Source organism: Periplaneta americana, chromosome 14 (assembly GCF_040183065.1).
Source record: "Periplaneta americana isolate PAMFEO1 chromosome 14, P.americana_PAMFEO1_priV1, whole genome shotgun sequence".
NCBI classification, from domain to species: Eukaryota; Metazoa; Arthropoda; class Insecta; order Blattodea; family Blattidae; genus Periplaneta; species Periplaneta americana.
The window spans coordinates 118,298,558-118,322,187 of NC_091130.1; the positions used below are offsets into that span (position 1 = coordinate 118,298,558).

Consider the following 23,630-nt stretch of genomic DNA (forward strand, 5'->3'; position numbering starts at 1 on the left):
TCATAGTATTTATTATTTAAACTCTGGTAATTCCATGTGCTGATAATGAAACTTTTCTGTGGAATGTTATTCATTTTGCAGTACTCTTGGGAGTAACAAGTTCAATGAATTAACCAGAGGTTGTATTAATGATATGAGCACATCTAGTTTCTTAATCATATCAGAGAATAATGCATTATTTGCGATTACGGTATTATCTACAGTACCTTGCTTGTTAACCGAAGATGCTGCAATACTTGAATATAAGGGCCGATTGGAAAATTCCCTGTGTACATCTGAAAATGGAGAGTCCTGTGCAGGAACCTTTTTCAGCTCTGGAGGGGAAGCTGAAGTTTTATCTAAAGAAGATGTTCCTGGTGCTGGTTGAGATCTATATGGAATTGTCTGATGCCTAGTTGCTCCTCTTTGTAGTCTTGTATGTTCAGGACAACCTCTGTAGTTGGCTGGATGATTCCCTTTATAGTTTGTACAAATGGGAGGAGTGTCTTTTGGTTTATTACATTTCTCTGTAGGGTGAAGACCTTCACATTTCACACATCTTGCAGTCTGATTACAGAAGTTTCTTGTGTGTCCAAATTGTTGGCATCGCATACATTGTACAATAGTTTTTCTTGGTTTAGGCGGCTCCACTTTTATTATTCCGTTATAAAGTCGGGTTAAGCTGTATATTTCAGGATTCTTAGGATTGTGTTTTAAATCTAGGAAAAATAAAGGTAACGGTAATTTGGTGATTGGATGTCTAACTGGTAGCATCTGTATAGGTTCATAACCCAATTCTTTAAGTTCTGACATCATGAATTCTATATTACAACTGTGATGTAGTCCCCTGATGACTACACGAAAAGCTTTCTCAGATTTCATCTGATATGTATGGAATTCAGCATGATGTGATTTTAAATAATCAATTGCCTTTCTGTATCCATCTATGAGATCCATATTTAGCTTCACTTTGTTATTTTCGATAGTTATGTGTCGAAAACCGCCACAGTCCAGCGTTTTGAGCTCATTAAGCATAGAATTAATATTCAGAATATTGTGAATATAAGTTGGTGGTGGTTTCTTTGGTGTAGATGTTTCCATCTGAATGTGATACGAAGACTCTTGTTGGTCTCTTTCGTTCAAGTCAGCTAAAGGTGCAAATGCATTTGATGTCGGTATAGTGGTTTCGTGATGTAGTTTTTGACGTTTTGTTGAATTTGTATCAGGCGCAGAGTTGGACATGTTATTTTGAGACATATTAAATTAATTTATACAAATCAATGTGATAGAAGTGATTGTTTGCAATATGAGATAGTCACTTGTCACTATTGTCTTAAGTTATGGCAAGATTCACTGATAATATTAAACACAATTAATAATAAAATAAAACTTTTCAGTAGAATGAAATGTCACAACACATCAATGAGTTCACAATTAACAATTATTAATACACAACAAATATTATTGAACACGAATTCCTTTTAAAAAAACTTAATATTAAGAGCACACAATCAATCTCTATTCTGCTTATTTCACCGCCTTCTTGATCGATGATTGTTTTCGTGTTTATTTTAGTTTATGATATAATATGATATTATACTGTAATTATACGGAAATTTTACTTGAAGCAAGTAAAGCGATCGGTTTGGAAGTAAATCCCGAAAAGACAAAGTATATCATTATGTCTCGTGACGAGAATATTGTACGAAATGGAAATATAAAAATTGGAAATTTATCTTTTGAAGAGGTGGAGAAGTTCAAATATCTTGGAGCAACAGTAACAAATATAAATGATACTCAGGAGGAAATTAAACAAAGAATAAATATGAGAAATGCTTATTATTCGGATGAGAAACTTTTATCATCCAGTCTGCTGTAAAAAAATCTGAAAGTTAGAATTTATAAAACAGTTATATTATCGGTTGTTCTGTATGGCTGTGAAACTTGGACTCTCACTTTGAGAGAAGAACATAGGTTAAGGGTGTTTGAGGATAAGGTGCTTAGGAAAATATTTGGGGCTAAGAGGGATGAAGTTACAGGAGAATGGAGAAAGTTACACAACACAGAACTGCACGCATTGTATTCTTCATCTGACATAATTAGGAACATTAAATCCAGACGTTTGAGATGGGCAGGGCATGTAGCATGTATGGGCGAATCCAGACATGCATATACAGTGTTAGTTGGGAGGCCGGAGGGGAAAAGACCTTTAGGGAGGCCGAGACGTAGATGGGAAGATAATATTAAAATGGATTTGAGGGAGGTGGGATATGATGATAGAGAATGGATTAATCTTGCTCAGGATAGGGACCATTGGCGGGCTTATGTGAGGGCGACAATGAACCTCCGGTTTCCTTAAAAGCAAGCAAGTAAGTCAGTAAGTAAGTAAGTACATTACATGGTTGTAGATATAAAGTATTAATTTTTGCAAGAAATTTTTTTCGTGTTTATTTTAGTTTATGATATGATATGATATATGACTATATGATATTGTTGTGCGACCGTCACTTATGTCGCACCGTTTGCTAACCGGATGGCTACTGCGTTCGATTTCTGCTCCTACTTACCAGGATTTCTGACACCACCATTTGATTCAACAATGGAAACGATTTCACTGGAAGAGCTGGAGCTCTCAAGATACTATAGGAAAACTACATGGTTACTAAACTTAGTCTGAATTGATTACAAAGAAAACTCTACTTGATTTATTATGAATTTATAAAATGTAGCCTATGTGAAAGTTACTTACAAGATATTTCATGGGCTGACGATGACGCCATAACGCTACCGTCTCTTCTTCACTTCAAAGACCCGATTAACACTTTCCGTCAGTCTCAACTAACTTCCAGAATCTCCTCACCAACATTTTTTTATGTTTCGTTATCGGTTTCCCGCCCGGGTACCGACCACGCCATCCACCAGGTGAGATGGGCTTAAAACCCCTTCTGATTTCACGTGCTTACAGATGTCGTCTTAATCAAGCATTTATTACATTTTATTCGATTATGTGCAATATAGTGAAAAGTCGCTTTGATGAGACTACGCGTAAGAAAAGAGTTCGAACAATGCGTGATTTAATTTAACCAATTAAAATGCATGCTTTGTTCCACTGGATCAATGCGATTAGTCCAGCAATGATCTGTGGCGTAAGAATACTTTTATCGTAGCCAGTGATTTACCACACGCGCGACAAACTCTATAACGCTGGCTAAGCATCTATTTACTTCGCAAGCTGGGATTGCATTGCGCGTCTTAACCATGTATTCCGCTGACACTGTTCCTGTTTCAAATTTAATACTCCACAGGAAATAATGCTCCAGGGCGCTCTTTAGCCCTGGGGCATAACAATATGATGGAAGTGATATAGCCTTGGAGATTTCAAGAGCTCATGTAGTATGTAACAAAGAACTATAATATCATTTTGGTGGAAAGTTAATAGTATTTTCAGAAAAAAATGTTTTTCTCAAATTTTTAACAACCCCTTATTCGGTAACTATTGCAAGTAGGATCATGATTTTTGTTATCAATAGGAAAACGATGAAAGAATAATTTATCCCTCTGGCGTATTTCAATATTGTGGACAGTTTTCGTGTAAATTTAATCTTAAAACCTCTAAATTCAAGATATTGCACGCTGCGAGTTGGTTGCAACACAGCGCCAGCTCATATAGCGAGAAACATCGAGTTAGCGAGTTCGTTGATCTCTTACATCTGTATCACGAGAAGCATGTGTTCGCGGCGATGTTGTCGGACTGCTGAAACTTCGAACTTAATTTTCTAATTAACCGTGCATTTAATCACAAAACGTAATATAGATTTTCTATTCATTTAAGTACCCTATCGTCCTTTTTAATCTGCAAGGTTATTTCACTTCCACCCTATGTGATACATGATATGATATATTTGTTTATTTTAATAGGTTATTTTACGACGCTTTATCGACATCTTAGGTTATTTAGCGTCTGAATGAGATGAAGGTGATAATGCTGGTGAAATGAGTCCAGGGTCCAACACCGAAAGTTACCCAGCATTTGTTCATATTGGGTTGAGGGAAAACCCCGGAAAAAACCTCAACCAGGTAACTTTCCCTGACCGGGAATCGAACCCGGGCTACCTGGTTCCACGGCTAGACGTGCTAACCGTTACTCCACAGATGTGGACGATAAGATATGATATTGTAACTTTTTATTCAAACAATAATGTAACTTTATTGCTTCAACAATAATCACTTTCTATAATTTACTTTAAATGCTCCCGTCAACAATGGGATTTCCACTCCACACAGCATCTCAGTATTCGTTATTGCACTCCACAGACGACAATGACAATTCACTTGGATTACTGAAAACAACAATGTATTGCTAATCTCGACTAATGTTTACAAAGCACTATTTACAAAACAAAACTGTCAGTTCTCAGTTCACAGTTCGTTGCCTTGGGTAGTTCGTCTAGCTCATTCACTCAAGTTCACAGTTTACCGAACCCAAGTCTTCCAGAGACAGTCCACTGAACTTCGAACTCAGGTCCCCCAACTGCAGTCCACTGCACAACGAACCAAAGACTCCGGATTCGCCGCACTCTCCAGGACGCTCCCCCCAGTTGCGGACACACACAAGTCGAACTCCGGTCTGGAAGCTGGCTTCACTGCTACACAAGACTGACTGGCTAGCGACTACTGCAACAACTCACTTGCGTCTCGTATTTATAACTAAACCATAGTTTCCCGAAAGTACGATGCTGGAAATTTCTACAGATGCCCAGAAGATGGCACCTCTCAACTTTTCTGGATTTCTCCCCACAGTCGCAGACGCATTGCTTCCCCCTCTCTGCCGCGGAATAGCGTGTCGTCGTTTCCCTTACGTCTGTCCCCTCCAGACCCGAGCAGCCGCAACCTTCTTCGCTGCGTCGCTCGTTTTCTCGTGCGCCCCGACCTCTGTGGGACGCGATCGACTCCCGACTGTCACAATATGATATGATGATATGATATGATAATATGATATGATGATATGATATGATAATATGATATGATGATATGATATGATAATATGATATGATATGATAATATATGATATGATATACTGTATGATATGATATGATATGATATATGATATAATATGACATGATATATGATATGATATGATATTATGATATGTTGATATGATATGATATATGATATGATATGATATGATAAGATATGATATGATAATATGATGAGGATATGATATATGATATGATAATATGATATGATATGATAAAATGATATGATACGATATTATTGTCATCCAAGCCCCCAATTCAGATACCACTCCAAGTTCATTTCACTCAAGTCGATCCCCTTGAAACATATAATGCCAATGATAACAGGCCTTTCAAATATGCCTATCATATTACAACACGGTGGGAAGGTGTTTCTTTTGAAATTTTACCTCAAGTTTCACCCTCCAAAGCCATTATTTCACCGGCCGGAGCTCTGAAGAAAATAGCAATTTCGTTACAGTTGAAAATGCCTCTTCTTCATAACCATCGCAAAATAATTGCTGGTGTTTTTTCCCCACTCTCCGATACGATGTTTTTATCAATTGAATCCGATTCATCGTACACTTTTCGAAAAGGGATATGTCTAATTTTGATTTAATTGTCAAGCCAGCCTACAGGTGCTTCAATCGTGAAATTATAATTTTTTTTAGCTGATCAGTTATTATGTCGACCGGTTTCGTGCGGATGTTTACGATTGCGGGATTCCTTTGTCTGCATAAATACGTTGCTAGGCAACTGACGTCAGATGTTGAAGCTTTCGTAACATTTTATGCATTTCACTCTCAATCATAGACGAATCACATTAAAATTTAACCAGGCAATTAATTTAAACACATTAGCAGTTGTGTATTCTACTCGCAATTAGTTTAGAGAGAGAGAGAGAGAGAGAGAGAGAGAGAGAGAGAGAGAGAGAGAGAGGGAGAGAATACCGATGTGAGGCAAGGGAAAGGGTGCAATTTTCTGGAACAGTATATTGATTCTTGTTGCATAGCTCGCAGCTGTAAATACATTGCAAATAATAAAAATATGAATATGTGTTTAGTTCCAAACTCTTTCTTCCTCTTGACGTTGATAATTTTATTGTTTTTATCGGAAAGACGTGACAGGTCTCGCGTCCAGCCGCGATAAACCATGCGCTGTACAAGGTGTCTGATTTAAGCTGTTCCTTTTTCGTTTAGGCACCCCCATATCAGTCCAGACATGATGGAGGTATTTAATGATTTCGCAGGCGGAATCTGAAAGTAAGAACTGGCACAAAACTTGTTTAACGGTCAACCTCCTAAGGCCTACTCTGTGAGTGTAAACACTTTCAAAAGAGTATTATATTAACGTCTAATATAAAATTCCTTTTACAGTCTTGAGAAATTTGATAATATTTATGTAAATATAACATTTTAATTGACTGAAATATTTGTACATTTGACTATATGTCCATAGTACCTATTTCGTGCTTACGACAAATAAAGAATGATTAAGACATTTTTTATTATGGTTTATTTAACGACGCTCGCAACTGCCAGTAAATCTACTGACATGAGCCTGTCGAATTTAAGCACACTTAAATGCCATCGACCTGGGCCGGGATCGAACCCGCAACCTCGAGCATAGAAGGCCAGCGCTATACCGACTACGCTACCTAGGCATACGAATGATTAAGAATGATTATGATTATGAATCAGGGGTGTGTATAACTTCCACTGACATTTTCACATAAATGTTACGACTTTAATTTTCATGTGATAATTTTATGTTAAACATGTTATGTTATTTAGCATGTTATGATATTTATATATTATTTTCTTTCAGATTTGAAACGTTTTTACAGTCGCGTTTTTCATTGGATATTGTTTTATCGAGTCATTTGCTCTTCTACTATTATTTCTGAATACGTACCTGCAAGTTATCTCCAATCCCTCAAATTAATATCTATGTTTTGTTTCATTCGGAATAAATAATGGACATAATAAGAAGTTACCTGTGAGGAACAAATGGTATAGGTTTTAACACAATTTATTCGTTTATTTAAAATATATTTTGAGTATGTCACTCCTAACAGCACTACCATGAGAACGTTATAATCTAGGTAGACCATGAAAAAACTTTGAATTCAGACTATGACATACCAAATGGTCTACGACATACGAAATCAATGACAACCAGCATGGAACTGGACCATGTGGACGTATACTGCTTGCTGGAATATCTTATGTTCAATTCTTCTGTTGCTATCATTCAGTAGGAGCACAGTCTACTATATACAGTCACGAAGCTTGAGTTTTGAGGGTGCTAGAAACAATAGACTGTGACGGTTCTATTGTGCATTGCCTGTAATGAGGCGATATTAGCGATCCTAGTGGTGAGCAACTATATAATGTTTGCATATTTACTACGTATTGAGCTTCGCGACTGTATATACTAGACTGTGGTAAGAGTATGTCACTAGTTTAATAAATTCGAACTGTGGATATTTGCCGAAGGCAAGATTGAAGCTTTTATAGCTACTGCTGTGGAACATCCTGGTTCATAAGATGTTTCATCGATTACATATTTCTGTTTTAAAGTGGTATTAATTAGAGCCTGGTAGAATCACCTGTTATCGGAGTTCGATATTAAAGAGTACGAAAAGAAGAACAAGGGATCGAACCCTTATCTGCAATCGAAATATTCTTGGAACTCATTACTCTAGCTGAAAGCCATTAACTACCTTGATAGATCCGCATATTAGAAATTAATATTTCTTTACTCAAACACATCGTATGAATCATTATATTAATTAATCAACGCATTTATATCCATTTATTATTTTAGCTGTTTTCAATTATTATTAAAACTAAAATAGAAGCGCTGCGAGTTAGAGAATTTCAACGACAAAAAGTGTCTTCCCCAGTTGTGTTGTGCGTGATGCCTAAATTTATGAACTGCTTCAGTCACTCTGCACATAAAACATAATCTTACAGTAAGTTAATTTAGAAATCTTCTCACTATTCATGAGCTGCCACAAGAGACAAAGAGTACTTAACCATATAAATGTTTACAAGTTCAGTGAACCATTAATTTTGTTTTGACAATGAAACTCCTACAAGTATATAGTTGCAAATACATTTTGTGATTGGTGGAAATATACCTAGTTTTAGAGAGCAAGTGTTACAAAAAAGTAAAGAATGCTAATGTACTTGGTTTATTTCGAATATAGGTGATGCTTCAGGAGCGCAATTGATCCTTTTAATGTAGCTAAAGTTACAATTGGAATAATAGGTGTAGGTATTCCAAGCCTCTTAAACATATCTTTCATGAAGAGAGTAGCGGTACCTCTTGCTCTACCTCTTGCTCCAACCAGAAGTCCGATTACTTCAAGCTCTTCTAGCTGGTACTTTTGGAGGTAATATGCAATGGTAGGATTGTAGATATTCTTTTTTTCCTTATCCACTTCTGCTGGCTGTTCCTCATTCGTTTCGAAACGCACAATGGGATCAATTATGAATCCAGATCTTGTAGATTGCGCATTACTCAAGTATCATGGATTCGAGTTACTTGTGGTACTCCAACATTGGTTCTAATCAGGAATAACTTGAGTGATTTTTAATAGTGGAAGACATGTCAGGTTCTAAGAAGAGGGCATTTCTGCTGGTATTAATTACAGCCAGATATGGTTTGAATGCCTGTAGCAGCGAAACAAAAAACAATGGCTTTCAAAGAAAGGTATCCAGTTAGAAGCAAAATAATAATAAACAGATAATTACTTCAGTTACTCGGCGTGCTCAATTTTATACGAAAATGAAGTAGATATTAAGACCGAAATCACGAAATTTCTCAGAATTACTGGAATAATTAATAAATTTCTCAAAATTACTGGAATAATTAATAAAGACATAAAAAACCTCTCAAGTTCAGAAAAGTACACGTTTGAAAGTTTACAATAATTTAACAATATCTACAACGTTATATGGCTGTGAAACTTGGGCCATCAGAAAGAAAGATGAATCCCGCATCACTGCAGCAGATATGAAATTCCTGAGAAGAACAGCGAAGTACGTGTGACAGGATCACAAGACAAATGAGGAGCAGACATGGAAAACGGTATAAGTGCCTACGAGGTCAAATTTTTGTTTTTGTCACGGAATGTGATATATGTAGCAGCGCCAATGTCATTGTAATGGATATATGTGCCAAACATCCTTCCATATAGTCAAACGAGTGCATTCTAGATGGCATTCGATATAAGTCCCGTAGTATAGTCATAATGAACGATATAAGTGTCACCTAGTATATGTTCTGTGGAGGGTTACTCGCAGAGAATGTAGCGGTTTTGTAGCATTTATCATGGATAATAACAAGCCACTAACTATAAAAGTATCTAAGACAAAGAATTGCGTAAAAAATGGGAAACTACGGCAGCAACGGAAGCCATACACAACTGCTAAGGGAGAGGGTTTGTAAAGCCATGGTTCATGATGTGCAGGTTTCGAGACTTCGGACCCAATAGAGCAGTTCAGTGGGAAATCCGCATAACGGCGTACTGAGTATAGTGCTAAAGCGTACAGTGGGTGGGTGTACTGTAGAATGAATGCCAACAAATACGCAAAGGAAAACGCTCTGGATTTGAAGGTTCTGATGAATAATTTGGTTTTTATACAAACTGTGTCTGAAACTATTACACGGTTAGAAAAGTCAGAGCAAGAGATGCCGGAAGCCCTCAAATTAATTTAGAAAATGATGCAGAGAATTAATGAGACATCAAGTACACCGGTTACTGAACGTGTAAAACAGAAGTGGAAATCAATTTTATGTAAAAATAATGGATATGGAACATTGTGTAAGATAAATAGCAAATTAGTGGACATAGAGTCACCCGAGAATAAAGGACTGTCTCTGAGAGACTGCAATGATGTTAGGTTTTTTCGTTTTGCTCCTATCACGTCATGCGCCGTAGAGCGCAGTTTTCTACAGTACAAACTTTGGCAGATAACCGAAAAAGATTTACGTTTGAGACACTGAAAATGTATCTTGTATTAGGTACATTGCAACTCGGTACTGTAACTGCACTTCCTAAAGACGACCAATAGGATAAATGAAAAAATTAAAATTGCTACAAGCTTATTTCCACCATTAACACTGTGTATAATTAAACACAAATGCTTATAAAAGACAGGAGAATAAATGCTTTTCACATTCTTTTGACATTGTCATTGTGTAATTTATATTTATTTTCAGAATGTACATATGTGTGTTTCCCCATACTACCGTACTCTACTCTAAATAGCAACGTTGTTACCTCAACACATCTCTATCTACCTGCAGCGAGTCAACAACCTATAGTGTATGCACAGTAAACTAATTGTATCGGGTCCAAAGTCTCGAAGCATGATGATGAGATGCAGGTCGGCCAGAATTAAAAAAAAAACATCCAAACTAATTTCAATGAAATCTGAAGACGCCTTGGATGTGGCTTCAGAAGCTGATAGGGCTGTAAATAAGTTAACATTGCGCATTACTCAAGTATCATGGATTCGAGTTGCTTGTGATCATCCAACATTGGTCCTTACCAGGAATAACTTGAGTGATTTTGAATAGTGGAAGACATGTCAGGTTCTAAGAAGAGGATGAACACTGCAGTCTATTACAAATCTGGAGAAGTTTGCTATGCTGACTTCTAAGAATTCCTTATAGGCAGAGAAGAAGAAAGACCTTCTGGCAATGCTAGATGTTTGATTTTATGTTTTATTTAACGACGCTAGCAACTATAGAGGTTATATCTGCGTCGCCGGATGTGCCGGAATTTTGTCCCGCAGGAGTTCGTTTACATGCCAGTAAATCTACTGACATGAACTTGTCACATTTAAGCACACTTAAATGCCATCGACCTGGCCCGGGATCGAACCCGCAACCTTGGGCATAGAAGGCCAGCGCTATACCAGCTCGCCAACCAGACAATGCTAGATTTAATGGACTCGAAGTACCATGATTTTTATAAGGACCTGTGCCAGTAACAAAAACAAACAGTTTCTCAGGTTTACAAATCAAATTGTTAGTGGTCTAGCTTTTAATATTCACAAATCACTCGACTGTTTGTACCGTTTTCAAGGAAATTATACATGGCACTTATATCGTTGTCAGACTTAGATAATGTGGGAGCCAGTTACACTGTAATATTATCAACTGCAAACAAATTCAGATGTGCCACTGGTTTTGTATATAAGGCAGTAGATTATTTTAAAAGGCCTCCTAAACATCATGTATTGTCAACAATAAAAAATAAACCTGTGGTGTAGGGGTCAGCATGCTGGTCTCTTGCGCAGAGGGCCCGGGTCCGATTCTCGGTCGGGTTGAATTTCCTGGTTGAGGTTTTTCAGGGGTTTTCCTCAACCGTATGGCAAATGCCAGGAAATTCGGGCCACAACATCCCTGAATATCACCAGCCTGATTCATCACCGAAATCATATTCATAACAAATCAATAATACATACACAGTCGCCATCTAGTTCACAACAATAGAACCAGTCTCAACAATAGTACATAGGCCTTCGGATTTCAACCAAAGATTAACTCGCGATATGACCAAAGATGTTAAAGCGAAACAGCGAGGGAAAAAATAATGGATGCATTTAAAACTTCGCGTCAACAAGGTCTTCAGGTGCATTACTATAATGTAAAACAGTGGGCATTGATGTTCGTAAAAAAAATTCTCTTGGATCTTCACAAACATTTATTTATCAATGTAAAAAAACCTCATATCATCACACGTAAACTTACTAAATTTATTTCTCGTAAAGAAATTGAAAATGAATTCAAACTCATTGACGAAGCCAATGAATTCATAAAAGATGTTAATAAAATCATTGCTGAAAAGCATTACAGTTTCGATAGTGTGTTTAACACAGAACAATCTCGTTTTGAATATGAAATGACTTTTGGTAGGGCACTCTGTCATCAAGGTGAAAAAACACGCTTGCAGTAGTGCAATCCATAGCATCCTCAACACATTCTTACACTATCCAAAGTCATATGTCCTCTGCTGGTGTGTTAGGTTCGCGATTTTTTATATGTTTTCAAGAACCGAAGGGCGAATTTTGTCCTAGAGTAAAGCAATTGACAGAGAGGGAAACCCCTTATTGTAGTAAGTGCTAGGTCATCAGGTAAACTCTTTAAACTCCAAGTAAAAACTTGGCTGAAGAAAGTTTTCATTCTTGATGTACAGAAAGATAATTTACTACTTTTAGATTCCTGGAGTGAACAAACAGATATAATTATATTTAAAAATGAGGAAATAATTCGCTTGCTTGATGGAAAAACTATTAGCGGTTTATAGAGCCATTAGATGTATATATATTTTTAGACAGTATAAGCTTGTGATTCGTAAAGTAGAAGATTATTTCAGGTCCGAACTAATTACTCAGGAATTGTCAGAAAATTTACGTGATAGAATCTTTATTCTAAAAATGCATCTCGTTGTGTATCATCAGTTCTGTTCACCCGAACTCCGAGACATGCTGGTATATGCTTTGCAGAAATGTGGATATGTGACAGAAAAGGACATAAACGATTTCAGTAATGATCTCCAAACAATTCTGCGTACTGAAAATAGTGTTTTTGAAACATCTGGATGTGAGGAACAGCTGTTGCGACATGTTTGTACTGCAAAAGGACCCTCTGCCCTGACCATTTCGTAACAGAGCCACATTATCACAGAGGATAATGATTCAGGTTTGTGTAGGTAATAAAATTATACTATTGTATACGGGGTTGATTGTATGTGTATATAACAAACAACGTTTCTTAAAATCGTAGTGATTACTTCGATACTGTTTGTAGCAAGTAATAAATAGGTTTTCGAGTGGCGCTACGTTGCTAGGCAGGTGAGCAGTCAGTGCAGTGGCAATGTTAGTTGAGTGTAAGAGCGGCGTATAAGACGTACAATTAAATACGTTATATTTCTTTAAAGAGGGAAAATCTAGATGAGTGACTAATACCAGGTTATTTACTGACTCAAACTTACAAGGAGAGGACACGCTCTGTATATCACCGAAGTAAATAAGATTTTGTGACATGAAAGTACAAGACGTACCGTTTAAAGTCATACCTGGTATGGGTGGCCAATAACCCCTCGTTTTGGAAATATTGGCTATTGTTTATGACATACTTCCGTTAGGTGCCTATTAGGGAAGCATTAGACTGCGTAACGGCGTAGCTCATGTGGTTGGATGCTGAGTTGTCATCTAGGCACCCCGAGTTTGAATCCTAATGCCTTCTCATTTTTTAAAGCTTGATATTATTATTATTATTATTATTATTATTATTATTATTATTATTATTATTATTATTATTATTATAATTCACTTTCACTTGTCAGTTCCTATATTCAAAGCCATGTTGAAATATGCGTGGTATGCATCAAAATTGATGAACGAACGAGAAGTGTTTGTGAATGTGAAGGATATCTGTTTCGCAGCAGAAGTGCGGAAAAATGTGTGTGACTGTGGACAACCTTCTTTCATTTGCTGTGCATGGTGCAGGAAATATGTATGTTTTGTGTGTTTTTATGACATCATAATGAATCGGGTACAAAATGAAATGGAATAGCTGCTACAGAAATAGAACAGACGCCAGTGACACATCTTACCTTCCTACGTGAGCAGTATTTCATTGTTTATCCTTTACAATACAATGTTAGTTAATTAGTAATTTGTTTAAAACGTGATGAAGCATTCAATACATTGAGAAATATGATATAGGTATGTAAATAGATAACTGTGATCACCAGGGAACGGATTTATATGGACTAAAAATATATGAAATATGTAAATATATATGTAGTTATTTTTACCAAAATATGGAATTAAATATGGATTTTTACCAAAATATGGAATTAAATATGGACTTAAAATTATAAAAAAATGACTATGTACGTTAAATATTGGTACATTTTAATCAAACTAAACAAAAAATATAATGGACGTACCTTATCTTCCAATGTAGTTTCAACAAAACACAATTTTTATTGTCTGTTACCATAACAATAGGTTACAAACATTTCTTTCAAGTGCTGAAAAGTGAATCTTCTTCTATTGTCTCTGAGGATAGATTTATACTGACTAAAAGAGCGTTCGACGTCACAAGAAGTAACTGGTACATAATTCAATTTCACAATGTCTGCTGGGGATAAGTCCAAGTTAATCTTCACTGTTGATTCACCACTCATCACAGCAACAACCTTTTGTAGTTCTTCATATCCAGGGTTTTTTGAAAGTACAGTGTCCACCTTAGCTCTTACTGCATCTGCAACTTTACCTCTACCACGATTCAGTTGTTCCACAGTACTATTTATAATTTCAAAACTTTCAGATAGTGAAAGGTGCCTATTTTGGAGACTTTTGAGCGTTTTTATGATGCATGAAAATGTATGCTGAATGTGAGCTAAGTCATTCTTCACACTTATGTCACAGGTAACTGTTTTCGCAGTATCAATTGAGACTGCATCTTCAGAGTCCAATGCAAGGAGAACATTGTTAATAGAGTCTATATGTTCGGCATAATATTCAACTGCTTCTAGCCATGTACCCCATCTAGTTAAAATTGGCTTTGGTGGCAATGGAATTTCAGGGTACATTTCTTTCAACACGTTAACTCTACTGGGAGCTTTGAGAAATACTTTTTTCACTGATGAAATCAACAAATCTACTTTAGGGAAATTGTCTCTGACCACTTCTGCCACACGATGAAATGCATGCGCCACACAAGTAAAATGAGTCAATTTAGGATATACAACAGATAATGCTTGTCCAGCTTTGACCATATAAGGGGCAGCATCGCTAATAAAGAATAACACATTATCGTACATAATACCCTTTGGCCACAGGATATCCATAGCTTCGTTGAACAGTTTAACTATAGTTTTGTTATTGCACTTTTCTAGAACATCACAATGTAAAAGAATTCGTTCAGAATATTGTTCACTTAACAAACCGATAACTACATTACCAACAAGTCTACCTTCTTTGTCGGGAGTCTCATCAATGGAAACCCAAATTGAACTATCTTTAATTTCATCTCTTATCTTCTGTATTGTCTCATCGTAGATGGATGGAGCATACGTCTTCCTAAGTGTTGACTCATCCGGGATTGTATGTTGAGTATATTTTTCAAGGAATTCCCTGAAGACCTTATTCTTTAGTTTGTAGAGAGGAATATCAGCAGAGATGAGAGAACGGCACAGGTCGATGTTAAACTCAGATCTTACATTCGATGTTGTTGGTTGTGTTAAAAACAATTGTCTCTGCTTGGAATTTAGTTGTTTGTTGGCCTGATGTTTACTAGTTGTAATGTGTTGTTGCACCAGGAACTTTTGTGTAGATGATACTGCACACTGACACAAATTACAAAATAATATTTTATTGTCAGTTGATAAACCATCTTCTTTAAATTCTGAAATGTAACTTGTTAGTTTTGATTTTAAATTGACTGAATGACGTACTTTTGGCATATTTACCGTCTTTATAGTATGATTTACAAAACTGAACCTATGTGTACTCTGACTGGCATTTAACTGTTGAGCTGCACAACTGAAGTCTGTTAAAAATTTTAAATTAAATTAATACAGTTTTGTAACTTACTTTCCCATTGTTGATAGGACTGCTAATTTTCAAATAACTCTGATGTTAAAGGGATTACTGAACATGTGTTTAAATCTCTATTGTTGAAATGTATTTTTAAAAGTTAATGGAATTTTGTTTTGTTTTATTGTTAAACCTAATATAATATGGACTGTTTTATATGAAATATGGAAAATATATGGAAATTAACGAAAATATGTACTAAACTCTAAAATATGGAAAAATATGGAAAATAAAAGTAGGATTTTTCAACCCTACACATTGTGAAACATAAAGATAATGCAAAATATAAATTATATTAGCTTTATAAGTAAATATGTATTTACATATAAATCCTTTCCCTGGTGATCACAATATTAATCATTATTAAAAGAAAAATATATAGGACCAGTTAAGATTCGAACTCAGGTTGCCTGGATAACAACTCAGCATTCAACATATGGGTTACGCTGTTACAAAGGCTAATGCTTCCCTATTAGGCATCTAACGGAAGTATGTCACAAACAATAGCCAATATTTCCAAAACGAGGGGTCATTGGCCACCCATATCAGGTATGACTTTAAACAGTACGTCTTGTACTTTCATCTCACACAATCTTATTCCATTCGGTGATATACAGAGCATGTCCTCTCCTTGTTAGCAATTGTGAGAATTTTCATTGAAATCGCAATTCAAAGGTAGAGAATATTCCCTTGTCAGATAGAAATTTGATCATAGCACATCCAGTATATATATTTTAGATACGTTAAATCAGTGGTGGGCAAAATGAACGCAACCTACAAGACAGGATTTAAATGGCAACTACATACTGTGGGAGGGGTTGCACTCTACGGATTTACAGACAGTTGCGCCACTACACTCCTACCTACCATTTGTAATTAGAATAGTCCATTCACGTGATATTTAATTAATTATTTTTCAAAGCAATTTCTTCGAAATGCTATTCATGCTATTTTCAGTTGCGCAAGGAGATGAGCATCGCTTAAGCGGGATCTGTGGCTGGACTTTATAAATTTCATTTTAGAAAACAGCTGTTCGCACTGGTAGGTCGATGAATACATACCGTCATTTCCCATAACTATGGCCCTGGAACACAACTATGGACCACGATACAACCACTCAAAGATCATTGTAGACGTAACATAGACCGTTCGTAGATAGCTGCAGTGACTTGAATTCAAACTACAGTACAGCAAGAATATAGATAAACGAGGTACTACGTTATGGAGTACAAAATTGAATAGTTGTATCGTGGACAATAGTTATGTTCCAGGACCATAGTTATGGGAAATGACGGTACTCATTATTTTTTAAGCAAACTGTCTGAGCAGTGGATATGTGGACATCTTTTAAAAAATGTTAGCCTCCAGTAGACCTTTTACATTCTGCTTTCAAGAAGCCATCATTCTGAAAATCCAGTACCTCTAACTGCAATTCTGGGATAACATTTTCAATTTAAACATGAAAAGGAGTGGCAAAAATATTGAAATCTTTCTCCATACTTTGAAAATCACTGAATCTATGTTCTTTGAACTCGTATAACAGGTGATCTATTTTAAGAATGTACATATTTAAGTTTGCGTCCTGAATATTTGTAACGTAATCTAAACATGAGAAATGAAAGAACTGCCTTTCTTGTAAGTGTGATATCCTCTCGATTCATATGATTCTGCGGAAGACATTGTATCACTAATGAAGCTCTGAAGTACAGCAATCCAATATAATCCGCCACGTACACGCGCAGTATTTTCATGGAGTGGGGGAAGGGGAAGGTAGGGAGTACGTTTGATGCTTCGCTGAAGTCTAACGTCACTACGGCAATGCCGCAGGAATGCCCACCATTGCATTAAGTAGACAGAATTCGGACCTGAAATTTTGGGAATATATTCTCAACATAACAGATTAAATTATGGACCTATTTCTGAAAAATCGGTTTTTTGATGCAAGATCCTCCAAGACAAATGAGGATATATTATCATAGCTTAAGGTGAAACCTATACTTGACAAAATACATGAATATAGGAAGAACTGAAGATCACATGTGGGAAGAATAGACTATAGATCATTCGTTATCTCGTGAAACAAAATCCTTGTGTGCGCCGTAGCATAATATATAGTAAGAACCTTATTGTGGTCGCTGGCTACAAGTAGAAGCGTGGCGAGGGAGGAAAGCTTCTCTGTCCACTTTCTTCTTTCCCTGACGCGCAGAAAGATTACACGAGATAAATAATGGCCTATACCAGATTTAATTTCAAAATATCAACCAACAAGGAAACGGAGCCAACATCATCCGCTTAGACCGCAACAGGCCACTAGGCCTAAATCTTCTATTTGTTTGATGATGATGATGATGATGATGATGATGATGATGAACAAATTAATAAAATAATTACTGAGCAAATATGAATAATGTAGTGAAAATTAAAATTAAAATTAAAATTAAAGATGCAAATTAATGTGTAACACGCTGATTATATTTAATAAAATATTCTCGATAATTAAGTTGTTTAAAATGTTTCATTCATTCATAGTCTTCTGTCTAGGGGCAGATCTGTTACTGCAAGCCCAACTTTCTCCAATCATTCCTATTTTCTGTCTTCCTCTTTGTGATCCATATATCTTAATGTTGTCTATCATCTGATATCTTCTCCCGTTCACCATTTCTTCCAGTTCATCCTTCAGTATACAGTTACTTCTCAGCCATTGACCCAACCAATTCCTTTTCCACTTCCTCATCAGTTTCAGCATCATTCTTTCTTCACCCACTCTTGCCAACACAGCTTCATTTCTTATTCTGTCTGTCCACTTTACACGTTCCATTCTTCTCCATATCCACATTTCAAATGCTTCTATTCGCTTCTCTTCACTTTGTCATAATGTCCATATTTCTGCCCCATACAATGCAACGCTCTACTCAAAGCACTTCAGTAGTCTCTTCCTTAGTTCTTTTTTCAGAGATCCGCAGAAGATGCTCCTTTTTATATTAAAAACTACCTCGGTCACTTTTAGTCTTCTTTTGACGTCCTTGGAGCTGCTCATGTTACTGTTTATAGTAAACCCCAAGTATTTGAAACTGTCCACTTGCTCTACTGCCTCATTTAGAATTCTCAAATTTACTTTCTTTATTTTTCTTCCTATGACCATGGTCTTCGTATTATTTGCATCTATCTTCATCCCATACTGCTCACAGCTGTCATTTAATTCCAGTAGCATATCCCTTAGTATCATCTCCTCTTCTGCTAACAACGTCATATCAGCAGCAAATCTAGTGCACTTTATTCTTCTTCCTCCTACTATCACTCCTCCCATGTTCTGAAAACAGTTCTTCACTAAGTCCTCCAAGTAGATGTTGAATGTTCAAGTAATTTTATTTATTTATTGAGTAATTAGCACTAATTATTGCAAACGCACATATAATTTTGTTTTACGTAAGAGAGAAAAAAGGAGAAAGACATAAAAATAGGCTACTTTAAGGGGATGCGCTACTGAATTTTGTAATTTCTACATTTTAAGAGATAATGTATTGAAATTTTAGCAGCATATTATGATCATGATTATGAATTAATCAGGAAAATTTCAATGATCTAAGTCAAGAAATAACTCTTTTAAAAATTAAATTTGGAAATAAAGCACGTTTATTTTTGGAAACCGTTTTTTGGAATCTAAAACAAGAGTTTTCTATGTTTTTATAGTGCATATTATAGCTGAAACACAGGTTGTGGTAATGGAGCATTGGAATTTAGCATATGAAGAAAAAAAAAACATGAAATTTCTTAAAAAACTGCCATTTTTCAGTAGCGCATCCCCTTAAACTTACATTAACGTTTTGTAATCTTACCTGGTTAAGTTCTAATTAATTTTGTCATACAGTAATTTACGTAACTAATTTTCTCAGTGTTGGAATTCATTCGCTTAGTGTTATTGCAAGAACTTCCTCTGAATAATACTTTTGTTCGTATCGTAAAATAATTTTTTTGGGGACCTAACAGGATTAGAGGAAGCTACGATATTTTAGGGCGCCCTGTCTCGTCTTTCTTTTCCCATTTCCTTATAGTGTATAATTTATTCCTGTATGATAACTTAGTATGTACATTCTATAGCCCGACGTGTTGCTCTTTCTGCTGGATATTTAATACCGTCTCTCTTTTCTTAATAACGCGCCTTAATTACATTATACATAATGCAGCTCGCTTGCTCAGGGATCATAACCGGCTTCCGATACACAGTTCTGCCACAATGCAAATATAATCTAAAGTTACTTTACTTGATTTTGCGTGTCACACAATACATTCATGGCAGCGGATGTTTGTTCGATAATGGGAACATTCACGGAGCGGATGTTTGTGTTTGGTAATGGAAACATTGTTTTCGTACCGAATAAGGCAGAGGCATGAATGTCACATTAATATTCTTATGCGCGTTATTGAAATTTTGGTGGTGCTTAGGCTCAACTGTGCGTGGAAAAGGCTGAAATGTTAATTATCGAATGCTATTTTTATTAGGGTCTCGTATGAAATATTTGAAAAAAATATATATTTACATAAAAATATTACAAAATAATTTCTTATGATGTTGTTTAGTCAACTGTCCAAAGACAGGACTGGATCTAGAAGTGATACCAACAAGGCACCACTCATGAGGCAACTAAGCCAGGCGATAATGGGGTAGGATGGCTGGCGGCAGACTTCTACGACACAAGGATACAAAAATTTGATCCCATGGTATGACAAATGTAGCGTGAGAACATGCTGAAAAACACCGTAACAATTATTGTTGTATCTGCTTTAATAAATCTTTCCATGAAATTGTGCTTTTTTCTGTAAACGACCCAGGGAAAATCACTTTCTGGACGACCTCGTAATTGCGGTGGAGTGGCGAAAATTTGTATAAGCACTTGTTTTGACTTTATTAACATGTTAGAAAAAAAAAGATAACTTTTTTATCTACTCCCATGAGAATGTTTGCTTATTGGACGTAGTTCATTTCATTCGAATTAAATAAAAAATTATAGTAAAAGTATTAAGAAGGAAAAAAAAGTATGTCATTAATGTGCTTAACCCTCTGTGTACATCGTGATTTTATAATTTTACTAGAAGTGCCGGTCACGATCTAATCATGATATAGTTTCCATTTTGGTATTATTTTCCAAACGGCAAAGATCACTGTTATGTTGTGCTAAGAACATAGAGGAGGGTTCAGTGGAGCAGTTCACTGGCGTAAATTTACTTGGCATTTTACACATAATCTAGTATGCAAAGGGTGTCGGCACTAACAAGTAAACCTTCAGGTGGGGTAAAAAAACGAAGACTTACCTTTATTACCATTCGATTAAGCATTAAAACCAATGCAAAATACGTAAATTTTACAACTCGAACGCAATGAACACCAGAGATCGCGACCAAACAAGATCAAGTTGACATGGGCTACTTAGATTGCAAACAACTATACCACGCAGCAATGCTAGACGCGTGAGCGAAGACAGTACTGCTATAGACGCGCTGTTAGCTAGCTTGTACCTTGCAGTTTATTATGTAATGTTATGTGCAGTGAGCTGAAGAAGATGAACCCAGTGAATATAGTGATTAAAATTCTGGATAAACTAAAAGAAGAGGGTTATAAGGAGACAGACTGTGAAATGTCGCGGAAGGAACTTGGAGTTGTTGATGATATGTATGACTTATTAAAGAGTTATGAATCGGAAGCAGTTGAAGAAAGTCATACTCTGGACACTGATGAAAATGAACCACGAAATGATGATAATGACATGCCTCATGTACGAGAGTGGGAGAATGAAAAAACAAATACTACGTCAGAAGAGGAATCAAGTACTTCACAAAGTTCCGGTTCTCAATACGCTCTGTCCCCTCCCAAAACATCCCGAGTCATTGACTTTCAAGAAAAATGTTAGGTAATAGAGTATTGGATTCTGCCAGCTGTACCGACAAACAAAAAGAAAAAGTTTAACCATAGGTCAAGGAGCAGTATGAAGCATAAATTCATGTGGTTAACACACGAAAGTCAACTCTACAAAATGAAGCAAGCTGCCGAACAACAAAACGATGTCATGAATAAAATGAAAGAAGTGCACCGAAGAACATTTGAGGAATTCTGTCTGCGGCGGTCGTGGAATGAAATTGTAAAAGAAAGTGACATAAAAAGAATTGCACTGACAACAGCTCGTGATTTATTAGGCATAGATCAGAAATACTTCAACGCAAGTCCTACTTGTTTGCATCGCTTTAAAAAGCATTATAAGTTTGTTAGCCGAAAAATAACATCATATGTAACAAAGCGTCAGGTACGCGAACAATGAACAATCAATCCAAACCTTCAGACGTGAGTGCGCACCACTTATGGACATGCACGATGATGATCATGTGTTTAATGCCGACGAATGTGGGTTCCATAAGGAAATGCCTTTCGGCAGAACATTATAACGTCAAGAAACCAGTAAAGTGTACGGTGTCGTGCAATCCAAAGGGGCAACTACACATTCCTACACTATAATGCCGGTGGTTTCTAAAGCTGGAAAACTGATGCCAAAGTTACTACTGATTCTCCAAGAACCGAAATGTATAAGTGCAAGAGTTGGTAAACGCATTTTCCAGAGTGACAACCTTGTAGTAAAATGGACGTCGTCGGGAAAAATGACCAAAGAAATATGGATAGAATTTTTACGAGAAATATTCCTCCCTAATTCTTCAACACGCAATCTTCTGCTGTTAGACTCATATGGTGTCCACTGCAACTAAAATATAATTAAGCAACTGTTAGAAGAAGGGGACTATGGTCTTGAAAAATTAGTAGTGAAAATCATACCACCAAATACGACTTATGAATTGCAACCTTTGGACAGGTACTTTTTTCGAATGTACAAGCATATGATTCGACACATTTCTCATAATGTAGATTTTGATGATTCATCTGATACATTACAACAACGCAACAATATACTGTAACTGCAGTCTCTTGTTTACCAGCAGTTTCTTTCTCCACGATTCCAACAGGCGCATGGGTATGGTTGGGCGTTAGCTGGATTGGGATCCAGAAGTGGACGTTTTCAAAACACTACAGAGTACTGTATTCGAAATGTACAAGGAATATGTACGATTTGTGCAAAATCAGCCTGTACAGTATAAAGTGCGGGTGGTGTACTGACAATTTGTGTTTCCAACATTTTTTTGTTAGCTATCACTGTTGTGCGACATATGTTTCTGAATAAAAACAAATCAGATTCTGGAATACGATGCGTTGAGTAACATGATGACCACATCATCGTTTTCCTTCTTATGCAGTAATCGCTAGTTGAAAGTGTGTTTCCTTGCTGCTTGAAGCCTCGTGTTCTGCGCTGTGTATCGCACTTGATAATTGCAGTCGAGTTACGAAATTTTAGGATTGCCCATATTTTATTATGCTGATTCCAAAACTATAAGTTTCATTTTCATTCTGTTTTACCTCAGGTGAAGGTTTACTTGTAAGAGGGTTAATAGTATATTTTGTAGTTGAATATCTATTTATTTTTCAAAATAATGTTTCACTGTTTTGTATGGAGAATTAGCATTGGATGGGGAATAGTTAGACGAGTCCAGAAGTGATGCAGTTAAACTTCAAGATTGCAGACATAGCCTATATTCCCGTTTTGACTGCTTAGACACTTCGACGGGAAATAACAATATAATAATCAAATACAATCGCTTTGATCTGTATTATTCATTTTTACATTATTTATTGTAATATTAAAAAGCTGGAAAATTTGGTATTAAATTAACGTTCTTCTTAAAATAACAAAATAACAATCGGTTCTACGAATTGCGACAAATTTAACAAGTGGTTCGAGATAAAAAAAGTGTGAACTGTGCATATGATACCACTGAAATTACCTAACTTTCAACCCAAATTAAAGATCTACGTAAAGATTAATGTTTGGTTCTACAAAATATATCTGTTATGGTGACAATGTTTATTCTGTAGGACCAAAAATTAATCTTTACGCCAACAGTGCATATT

General features: G+C 36.2%; 1 protein-coding gene across 1 annotated transcript in view; it reads left to right on the forward strand.

The window, feature by feature from the left end:
• LOC138713707 (beta-alanine transporter-like) overlaps window positions 1-23,630 on the forward strand; it is a 1,405,169-nt gene that overhangs the window by 73,849 nt on the left and 1,307,690 nt on the right. The window lies entirely within an intron of this gene.